Genomic DNA, 10,336 nt, shown 5'->3' with positions numbered 1-10,336 from the left:
GAGGGAGGGATAACATTAGGAGATATACCTAATGTAAATGACGAGTTAATGGGTGTAGCACACCAACATGGCACATGTATACATATGTAAGAAACCTGCACGTTGTGCACATGTACCCTGGAACTTAAAGTATAATAAAAAAAGACTAAGCCAAAATAACAAATCTGGAGGTATCACATTACCCAACTTCAAATTATAATACAAGGCTATAGTTACCGAAACAGTATAGTACTAGTATGAAAACTGGCATGTAGACCAATGAAACAGAATAGAAAACCCAGAAATAAAGCCAAATACTTACAGCTACCTGATCTTTGACAAAGCAAACAAAAACATAAATTAGGAAAAGGACATCCTATTCAATAAATGGTACTAGGAAAACTGGCAAGACACATGTAGAAGAATAAAACTGGATCCCCATGTCTCACCTTAAAAAATAAAATCAACTCAAGATGGATCAAAGACTTAAATGTAAGACTTGAAACCAAAAAAAATTCTAGAAGATATCATCGAAAACTCTTCTGGACGTTGGCTTAGACAAAGAATTCATGACTAAGACCCTAAAATCAAATGCAACAAAGCAAAAATCGATGGAACCTAATTAAACTAAAAAGTTTCTGCACAGTAAAACAAATAATCAGTTGAGTAAACTGACAACCCACAGAATGGGGGAAAACATTCGCAAATTATGCATCCAACAAAGGACTAGTATCTAGAATGTATAAGGAATTCAAACAATTTAGTGAGAAAATAAATAAATAATCCCATTAAAAAATAGGCAAAGGACATGAGTAAACAATTCTCACAAGAAGATATACAAATGGCCAATAAACATATAAAAAATGCTCAACATCATTAATTATTTGGGAAATGCAAATTAAAACCACAATAAGATACCACCTTACTCCTGCAAGAATGGCCGTAATTAAAAAAACAAAAAAGAATAGATGTTGGGGCAGATGTGATGAAAAGGGAACACTTTTACACTGCTGATAGGAGTGTAAACTAGTACAACCACTACAGAAAACAGTGTGGAGATTATTTAGATAATTAAAAGTAGAACTACCATTCAATCCAGCAATCCCACTACTGGGTATCTACTCAAAGGAAAAGAAGTCATTATATGAAAAAGACACACATGTTTATAGCAGAACCAATTTGCAACTGCAAAAATATGGAACTACCTAAATGCCTATGAACCAACAAGTGGATAAAGAAAATGTGGTACATATACACCAAGGAATACTACTCAGCCACAAAAATGAAAGAAATAATGGAATTCACAGCAACCTGGATGAAAATGGAGACCATTACCTTAAGTGAAGTAACTCAGGAATGGAAAACTAAATATTGTATGTTTTCACTTGTAAATGGGAGATAAGCTATGAGGATGCAAAGGTACAAGATATAATGGACTTTGGTGACATGGGAGGGTTGGGAGGAGGGGTGAGGCATAAAAGACTACGAGTTGCGTACAGTGTACACTGCTTGGGTGATGGGTGCACCAAAATCTCAGAAACCACTGCTAAAGAACTTATCCGTGTAATCAAAACCCACCTGTTCCCCAAAAACTACTAAAATAAAATATAAGATAAAATGTAGGTACAATAAAATGCACCCATGTTAAGTGTACATTTTGGTGAATTTTGACAACTGTATGCATATATTTAATTATCATTATTATTAATTTGTAGAACATTTCCATGAACCCCAAAATTGTCCTTGTACACCTTCAAATTAATTCACTTTCTTTCTGGGCACCTGCATTGGCAAATACTGATCTAATTGCAGTCTGTCTGCATTTTCTATAATTTCATACAAATATAATCAAATAATAATACATTTTCATATCTGCCTTATTTAACTCAGCATGATGTTTTAAAATGCAACCATGTGGTTTAATGTATCAGTGGTTTGTTTGTAACTGCTGAGCAGTGTTCCATTATATGGGCGTATAGCATTTTGCTTATCTGTTTACCTGCTGATGGACATTTGGGTTGGGAGCTTAAATAAAATTATGAACACTTGACAACAAAAAGAATCTACCAGAGAGTGAGATACAAAAAGACCTAAATGAACTACATTTCACAAATGAATGCGCTTCAGAGGAAAGACCCATGGCTGTTCTTATCTCTAGCAGGACAAGAGAAGGACAGGGAATCAGCCAAGGATGGGGGTAAGAAAAAAATAGCCAAACTTTTCACAGCTGCATGCAAGCTGACATGATGGATTAGAATTCCAAGAAGCCCCGCCTACAAAGCAATTCTGCAATTGCCTGCCAACTTTTTCCTGTGGGTCTTTAAGTGCTCAGGAATGTGGAGAGTGGAAAAGGAGAGTGGAAATTCACCTGAGGCACTCTGAGACTTCAGCTACTGGAGGCTGGGAGTGGTCAGGAGAGGTGAAGGAGACCTCTCCAAGGAATTTTCGGCCTTCAGAGTATAGGGCAACCTTTATTGATAGGTAAGCTTAGGTCAGACAATAGGGGGAGAAAAGATTTCGTAAGGTTCAGGAAGCCAGGGGCAGACAAAGAAACAAAGAGAACTCCCTAATGGTCCAATGAGCCGGTATCTGGGCTACAAAGTAGAGAAAGAACCCCATAGTTTGAGAGCTTGTTCAAAGGGGAGCTCAGCCACTCCTATACTCATGACTGAAGAACAGTCCTCCTCTATTGAGGAAAATCGTCTTTGACCAAGCTTACAGCTTCAGAGGGACACACATGGAGTGGTGAGGGAGGAAGGGATAATCCACTTAGCCAGCCAGATCAGCCAAATCAACCCTGGAGATTAATGGAGTGATAGATGTTGCAGCAAGACCCCCACACTTTGGAAAGTTGGTCACATATCTGTAAATGTGACAAATCTTGCCTGTGGTCAGATTCAAGCCCTACTAAAGGGAACTATCTGACTTCACCCTCAAAAGACTTGAAGGTAGTAAAAAACAAAATCAAATGAAGCTACAAAAAAACCCAGACTCAGCCTAATCACAGACTGACTCAGCATCCACCTCCATCAGTCTAAAAGAGAAAGGGTCTTTTCTGGTGGTAAGTGTTAATTATTTCAGAATTTACTTTTCTTTCACACACTGTATGGTACATAATCCAAAAATAAAAGACATACAAAGAAGCAAGAAAACCATAGTCATGGGTTAGAGTAAAAGCAGATGCAGAGATGACCCAGATGGACAATTATTTGTTAGGTAATTGATGAAGATTATTTCATCACCAGCAGCATTTCTTTCACAGGGATACATTTAAGGAACAGGTAAATAATTAACTAATTATGAATAATTAATCCTAGTACTCAATGAAAGGTGCAGAGAGTTTAAATTTATTTACTTGTTATAAAATCATACTTGAGTATTTACTCCTTTCCAGGCACTTGCTAAGATACTGGCACTTCAAAATAAAGCATAGCTTATCTCTTCATAGAACTCACAGTCTACTTGGAAAGACAGACCTGTAACTATAAATTGACTGAATAAATGCTATCATAGAAGTATAAAAAGAATGTTATGAGAAGCATAGAAGATGAAGTAGTCATTAACTCAACTTGGAAGAGTCACGGAACACCGTAAAGACAAGTCAGTTTTGAAGAATGAGTGGGATTTCACAGATGGAGATGAAAAAAAAGGGTATAGAAGTGAAAGGATACACAAGGATATGAAAGAATGACAGTATGTGATAGTTTCTGGATCCTACGAAGAGTCCAGTGGTTTTAGACAGCATAAGGCTGAGGAAATACGCTGAGAGAAAGAAAGGAGTGAAGACTGGACAAGGCTATTGGAGCCAGAATGAAAAGACCTTCAATACCACATTAAAGCTCATGGAAAGCTTTCAAGTAAGAAAATAATAAAATCAGATTTGCATTTTAGACACATCTTTCTAGAACTTATAACACTGCATTATAATTGTTTATAAATTGGCCTCTTCCACCGGACTACAGGCACTTGAAGGGTAAGAAAACACAGCAATTGGTCAAAGAAAAAGGAAGTAGAAATTAAAAAGAGAAGTAAGACTTGAGAGATGAGATTAAGAAAATTCTTTTTTTTCCCTGCAGTTGCAATTGTTATCACTAAAATTATTCACCAGTACTGTTCTTACATTTTTATGTAATGTGGTTTATTAATACAGTAAGGCTGGTTCAATTTATTTCCACATAAGGACATAAGTAAAAGTTTAATTTTATAATTCTAAAGTAGACACTGTTTTAAAAGACAGAACGCATAATTTCCTGAAAACTTAGATGTTAAATCATAAAAAGAAGTGTATCACAGGAGAGAGCAACACACCAAAAGACAAAGGGCTAAAGGAGCAAATTAGCTGAGTCTGTCCCTTTTAAAATGCTCTCTTCAGAGACCCCGCCATAGAATTCCACTTGCACTTCATCGATCGTTGCTAGGTTATGTGACCATTGCTAGCTACAAGGGCTCTAGGAAGGTGAGTCTATTTAGCTGGGCTCATTGCTACCCTGACCAAAATTCTGTTCAAGAAAGAAGAGAAAAATGGAGGAGTGTTTGTCACAGGAAGTAACTTATAATCTTGTCCAAGTTTTATGTTAGATTGTGATCCAACTACTAAGAGACACATGCTACTGAATACTCTTCTCTTTGGTAAGCAGTTCACTTATGTTATTTATGTAGGCTTAGATACATGTCTGCTACTTGAAAGGATGTTCCCAGCATCATATAATTGAAAAATAAATTTTAAACACAGAGAGCAATTATGGAAGTTTACCTAAATTCATTACACACAGAAAGGCTTTTAGGAGTCACTACAAATAGTTTGCATTTTATCTATTACATATATCAATACCAGTGAAAGTATGGAGACTTGTTACAACTCCAAGTAGCAGAAGTACTAACACCTGCACATATTCAATATTCTAGATGCTTACCAGGAATAGTAGGATAAGCCAGTTGCTATTTTCCTTCCTGCCCAAATATTTTCCAAATATTAAGCTATTTTTGTTATTGCAAAGAGGTAACAAAATTCACAGAACTAAGCATTTAACAATTGGCTACCATATTTATGACAGATGGCTACATGTACAATTACTAACAGTCTTCCTACTGTTTGAATATAAAAACCAAAAATACTACATAAATTACATGCTCAGTTGCCTTAGTTCTCATTTAACTTAAGGGAACGAGAATTAATTTGATCTAACTATTTTAAATATTTGCCAACAGGATGAATTCAATGACGTATGGAAGGATAATACTGAATTCACTGTCTTCTACTGCTTGCCACTAAACAATATATCAGCTTGCTTTTCTACTGAAATTGCATAAAACAGATAGGACAGCTAATTTAAACAGTTGTTTGCACATTCAATATTTATAACCCAAATCTTGCATGACTGACTGCAAGCAGTGAGTTAGAAGGTTTAGTTCAGCTGCTGCCTAGAGTGATGGATGGCCTTGAAGAATTTCTTGTTCACTGACCAGATCAATCACATAACAAAATGGGAAAAAAAGATCAACCTTAAACTAGATTTCCAACATTTCCAGCTGTATGCAAAACTGTTACAGGAAGAAATGTATCATAAAACATAATGTGAAGCTACTTAAAAATAATAAAAATCCACCAGAAATGATGTAGAATGCAAATAAAAAAGATAAGGTGACTGGATAATATTCTACTTTTTAACTAAATATTAATGGAAACTTTATGATATCTACAATCCATATAGTATTGTCAATTCATAGGGATATCAAGCTCAGACTCACAAGTAAAAAGAGGGTAACTGTTGAAAGGTCTAAATTATTTTTGACAGTACTTGCAGTTAAATTTTATTTAATCAAACTAAAAGGTAGTGTTGTGGCAATTATAATATGCTGCTGCCTTTAATTATCTCAATGGCTGTCAAAAAAAAATGAGCCTGTTAAGGAGTTAACAGACATCTCATGTTTCAAATGACAGTAATTTATTTACTAATGGCTAACCCTCAATTATCTGCATTAATTGTGGAAGGCAGTAGTACTACATATGGTAATAGTACTACTACATATGGTAATAGTACTACATAATGGTGGAAGGCAGTAGTACTACCTATGGACCATGGCTGTGTAAGGCCCTCATTAGTAGTACGCTTGACTGGTTTGTGAGGCTCCATGGTGAGCATCTCCACCCAGCTCCACATTCAGTGATGTCAGATTGGTAGCTTGAAAGCAGCCATGGTGGGAGTATTTACACCACAGAAACTATCAAGTACTAAGTAAGCATCAGGACCTCAATACTCCATCACCACCCCAGAGCCAAGTGTTAAACATTTACCAGTACAGGACAGTGCGAGCTCATTTCTGAGGTTAGGATGTGGGTGGAGTAGTGAGGATGAAGGGACTAAGGGTTGAAGAGCCTAAGGTTGAGTTCTTGCTGAACAGGTGTGGGACAGGGCAGGCTCAGACACTGAATAATCCTGCAGGTGCCTTGGGTGTCTAAAGATGTCTGCAGCCATGATGATAGAAATAGCATTTAGCATTTCCTATGGCCCTCAGGCACCCACTTTCTCTTGTTGAGTAAGTTTACTCCCACAAGAGAAGAAGTGTAGCTGAAGAGTGATAAGAAATGAGAAGGAAAGGAAGAAGGAAAAGAAAAATTTGGAACAAGAGGAATAAAAGTAAAAGGCAAAGGGCAAGAATAAAGATAGATGGAAGGGAAGCGAGGACAAAGAGAAGAAAAGTAAGAGAAAGAGGGAAAAGGATGAGGGAGGAAAGGGAGAGAAAGAAGAAACAAAATGGCAGAAAAGGGGAGAAAGAAAAAGGAAGAGGAAAAGAAGGAAAGAGGAAGGAGGAGGGTTGGAGGGTGGAGGAGGAAGAAGGGCTACAGGCCCCTAGAAACAGCAGATCTAATCCTCTAGTTTATTCACATTTACCTCACTTTAGGAATTAGTTGTGTTCCTGAATGTCTTTCATAAAAGTACATATACAGTCTTAGAACGAGGCCTCACAGACATCCAGACTTCTTTCCATAAGATGGCAAATTTCTAAAAAATGCCAGACACATGGTGGTCTGTTCTCAAGGCTAAACCAAGGAGACGGAGGCTTTAGTTCTGGGGACAACAACCTTTCTGCTGTTGAAGTCTGTTTTACTGTTTAGAAGCCCGAGGTTGAGACTCTCTTTTGAAGCAATGGGCAGGGAACATATGACCATGTTTCCATATCCAAGCAGTACCAATGGATCCCCAAGCTGGGACAAAATGCTGGGAAGAAGCCAGATCCTGGGTTCTGGCTACCTTGTGGGTTTTTGGGAATTCCCTACATGAGTGGTACTTAAACTTCAAGTGTATCAGGATCACCTGAACGACCTGTTAAAAATATGGATTGCTGAGAGATAGCTGAGATACGGAATCAACTTAAGTGTCCATCAATGAATGAATGAACAAAGAAAATGTGGTGTATATATACACAATGGAATACTATCCAGCCATAAAAAGGATGAAATCCTGTCATTGGCAGCAACATGAATGAGGCTGGAGGACATTATGTTAAGTGAACTAAGTCAGACATTATGTTAAGTGAACTAAGTGACAACAGAAAGATGCTGTCGCTCATATGTGAGGACCAACAAGAAATCTAAGCTCATGGAAACAGAGAGTAGAATTTTAGGTATGAGAAGATGGGAAGGGTATGGGAAGCAGTTGGTTAACAGATACAAAACTACAGCTAGATAGAAGAAATGAGTTTTGGTGTTTTGTAGCACTGTAAGGTGAAGACAATTAACTGTAATTTACTGTATATTTTCAAAAAGCTAGAAGAAAGGATTGTGAATGTTTATTATACAAAGAAATAATAAATGAGGTAATGGATGTTAATTACTCTAATCATTACACATTGTATATATACACTGAAATACATGTATATGGAATCCGTATCCCACAGGTATGTACAATTGTTACTTGTTAACTAAAAATGTTTAAAAACAGTTTTTTAACCCACAGATTGCTGGGTCATCTCCAGTTTCTCTCTCAGTAGGTCTGGGATGGGGCCTGAGAATTTGCAGTTCTAACAAGTTCCAAGCTTGCCAATGCCGCTCATGCAGGAACTACACTTTAAGAACTACTGCCTTAGTAAAACAGTAACAACAGAAAACATCCTGGAAGTGCTTATAATCCAATCCTTAAGATCTTATTAGTTAGCGTCTTAGCAAGAATTCAAATGAGAGAAACACAGGCTAATGATGAAGAGACGGGTCCTGAAAGGGAAGAAGAAAGGCATCACAAACCAATTTTTCCTATTTACAATTATGCCCTCAGCTGGCTGTGGCATCCACAGATGTTTCTCTAGTGGCCAACTCTGGAGTCTTTTCCTGACTAACCCTCTGAAATCTTCTCTTTACCCACAGGGCTAGGTCTTCTAAAACCATTTTTACACTAATGAGCACAACTGAACTGAATAGGGGTAACTGCCTGACACAAACTAACACAATCATATTCTCCCTCTAGGAATTTTGAAATTGCCTGGTGGACTGGACATGGAGCAAAACACAGAAAAAGCTGAGATGAAAGATGGAGAGTGCTTAAGGCTTTCTAGTACTGGCTTCCACGCCCAGCTGCATCACTGTCCGTGAGCTTCCTGTGACATCCCTGTGACATCCCAACAAACTTGTGCTTGAAGCTCCCACTGTGCTTTAATTCACTCAAGTTGGTGTGGTGAACAGAAATGAGTCCAAATGACACTAGTCCCATCACACAACTTTAGCAACTTTACTACTAAAAATTAACTCAAGTGCCTTTTGGCAAATGGAATATACACTGCTGATTCTGATATTACAATCTTTAGTGACCTATGACATGGTTCCATCACCAAGCTGAGGAGAAACAAACAAAACAAAAAACCCTACATCCATTTTTTGGTCGTTGTTGGATACCGGAAAAGTCTCATACATCCTCCTTACAATTTTTTAAATTCCAGGTTAAACAGCGATTAGCATTTACTTATGAGAGTATCAGTTAGGACTCTTTTATGTCAAAAGTTAATAGAAAATCCAGCTTGAGCTAATTCACCTAGATGGAATGCTCACATTATTGGAAACCACAGAGGTAGGGCGGGCTTCAGGACTGATTGATTCGGCTGCTCAAAGCTGTCATCAATGACCCAATTTCTTTGTTTCTCTCTTTCTGCCATCCGGTATCAGTTCTGTCCTCATGGTCACAGGATGGGTGCCAGCTACAAAAAGAGTGCAGCCCAGTCCAGCATCCCAAACAAGAGTCATAAAAGTCACTCAATTGGCCCAGCATAGGTCAGATTCCCATTCCTAAAAGAATAATGTGGCTAAATAAATGAAATGCACTAATTGACCTATCAATCAAAGCTCACTCCAGGGGCTAGACTGTGATCCATTTTACTAGACACACATAGGTTGCACTGGCCAGGGGAGATACCCAAACAAAGATCACATAATTTTTGGAAGAGAAAAATGAGGCAAAGTATGCTAGTTAGACAACTAATAAATGTCCACCATACTTGGTTCTTCCATGTGTTACTAGAAAATAACTTAAAAATTCACTTTATTTTGTAACTATTACAGTAATAATTAGTTCAGGCAAGAATCATCATGCTAACCTGGTGAATGAGAGCTTAATGAGGAAGAAGATACTTATATAGTCTCAAATTATAGCCCCACAAATGACTCAACTAATATTAAAGTAAAAACACAGTAACTTTACTATGAGAAAACCTGGTAGAGACCACCTTAACCAAGTGGTTGAAGTTAACATCAGCTGTAAACATCATAAGCCTCCTGATAAACTGCACTGAGAAGGACACAACATCACTTTATAGTATATTTTGCCAAAGATGCATAACATGAATCTAATCATAAGAAAACATCAGACAAACTCAATTAAAGGGCATTCTACAAAATAACTGACCTGTACTTTTCAGCAGTGTCATTGATGTGAAAGACACAGAAAGGCTGAGGAACCATTACAAATTAAGGGAGACAAGTGAAAACTAAAGGTACTGTGTAATTCTGGATCAAAAACATAATTGCTATGAAGGACAGTATGTCTATACCATAGGTAGTAGTAGTACTGCATCAATGTTAAATGGTTTTGAAAATTGTACTGTGGTCATGTAGTGAATGTCTTTGTCCTTAGTAAATATATACTGAAGTGTTTAATAAAGGAGTACAAAGTGTGCAACATACTCTCAAATAGCTTGAGGAAAAAAATGTGTATACACACATACACACACAGGATCACACACATACAAAAAAACTGTAAAGGCAAATTTGGCAAAATGTTAATAATTGGTGAATATGAGTGAAAGGTATATGGTAGTTCTTTGTACTATTTTTGTAACTTTAAGTTTGAAATTATTTCAAAATAAAGTTTTT

General features: G+C 37.2%; 1 protein-coding gene and 1 long non-coding RNA gene across 3 annotated transcripts in view; one reads left to right on the top strand and one right to left on the bottom strand.

Annotated features, from left to right (window-relative positions):
* Nucleotides 1–10,336, bottom strand: part of LOC105552655 (chromosome unknown open reading frame, human C3orf67) — a 323,025-nt gene that overhangs the window by 278,695 nt on the left and 33,994 nt on the right. The window lies entirely within an intron of this gene.
* The window catches only part of LOC105552654, a 223,044-nt gene that overhangs the window by 209,224 nt on the left and 3,484 nt on the right, over nt 1–10,336 (top strand). The window contains exon 3 of the long non-coding RNA XR_001008051.1: nt 8,442–9,357. This is a non-coding gene — a long non-coding RNA (uncharacterized LOC105552654). The remainder of the gene's footprint in view (nt 1–8,441; nt 9,358–10,336) is intronic.

This window comes from Mandrillus leucophaeus, unplaced genomic scaffold, assembly GCF_000951045.1.
Source record: "Mandrillus leucophaeus isolate KB7577 unplaced genomic scaffold, Mleu.le_1.0 Scaffold57, whole genome shotgun sequence".
Lineage (NCBI taxonomy): Eukaryota > Metazoa > Chordata > Mammalia > Primates > Cercopithecidae > Mandrillus > Mandrillus leucophaeus.
The sequence above is the reverse complement of the archived record's forward strand: the minus strand, read 5'-3'. Positions and strand labels throughout refer to the sequence as shown.